The sequence below is a fragment of the Hemicordylus capensis genome, chromosome 4 (genome assembly GCF_027244095.1).
Source record: "Hemicordylus capensis ecotype Gifberg chromosome 4, rHemCap1.1.pri, whole genome shotgun sequence".
NCBI lineage: Eukaryota > Metazoa > Chordata > Lepidosauria > Squamata > Cordylidae > Hemicordylus > Hemicordylus capensis.
In genome coordinates, this window is record NC_069660.1 from 280,128,510 (window position 1) to 280,129,726 (window position 1,217).

At 46.8% G+C, this 1,217-nt stretch overlaps 1 non-coding gene across 1 annotated transcript; it reads right to left on the reverse strand.

The window, feature by feature from the left end:
* Positions 1 to 548: 548 nt before the first annotated feature.
* Positions 549 to 617, reverse strand: TRNAS-UGA (transfer RNA serine (anticodon UGA)). The gene has a single exon. It is a non-coding gene; the product is annotated as a tRNA-Ser (tRNA).
* Positions 618 to 1,217: the final 600 nt, after the last annotated feature.

Here is a 1,217-nt window from a genome sequence, read left to right on the forward strand (position 1 = left end):
GGCCCCATCAAAGGCAGCACTGGTTCCACCATTGGCACTCCCTCATGATATGTGAGTGAGGTCTAGAACAAGTATTATTTTGCTACAAAAGGCTGGGGGTAAAGGTAAAGTGTGCTGTCGACTCGGTGTCAACTCTTGGAGCCCACAGAGTCCTGTGGTTTTCTTTGGTAGAATACAGGAGGGGTTTGCCCTTGCCTCCTCCTGCGTAGTATGAGATGATGCCTTTCAGCATCTTCCTATATCACAGCTGCCCGATATAGTAACAGCAGGGATTCAAACCGGCAAGCTTTGGCTTGTTAGTCAAGCATTTCCTCGCTGCGCCATTTAAGGTGACTGCGGGTGGGGGATGTGGCTCAAATATTCCACAGCATTAGAAGTGCAGAACAGGAGTTGCATCCTCACAAAAGGCTGCTTTGGAGCTCAGCCATAGTGTGCCTTAAGAACATAGGAAGTTGCCTTATATTGAATCAGGCCATTAGTCTAATATTGTCTACACTGACTAGAGCAACTCTCCAAGGTTTCAGACAGTAACCTTTTCTAGTCCTACCTGGAGATGCCAGGGATTGAACCTGAGACCTTCTGCATTCAAGGCAGATGCTCTTCCACTGAGCTACAACACGCTATTCACACTCCGGTTTGCTGCTTTTAGTGTATCCATAAGACACACTTTGATGTATCCATTGCAAAGCACAAGTGCTCTTTTCCCCCACCAACTCAGAGATTGATCTCCATGATAGAAAAAAAGCAAGGAGGGAACAATTATCCAGGTTCAGGTAGTCAGATTGTTCCAGCAGAAAACAATTTAAGCGACACATTTCAAATCTCCCAGGCTGAAGTCCAACACAATCTGCCTTTGAGGACCACTGACAAAATTCCCAGCCAATCATTCAACTGCTATGAATGGCTTAGTCATCCTAGCTGAGCCCAAAAGGATTTGGTTTAGCCACAGACATCAAGTGTGCCCTGAGACAGGGGCCTGCACAAAACCAGATTTCCTGGTTTGGTTCGAGTCCGAATCAGAGACCCCTCTTGTGGCTGCAGCAGCACTCCCCAAAGATGCAACAGAACTCGGCAGTGAGTTAATTTTTAAAAAAAAAAAACCAGAACTTCATAACCACTAAACCAGCCCCAAGCCAGCCCGGAGTGTTTGGCTTGACCTCAAGCTGGACCAGTTCAATGTCAAACCAGCTTGAGGTTGAGCCAGTTTGCACATCTCC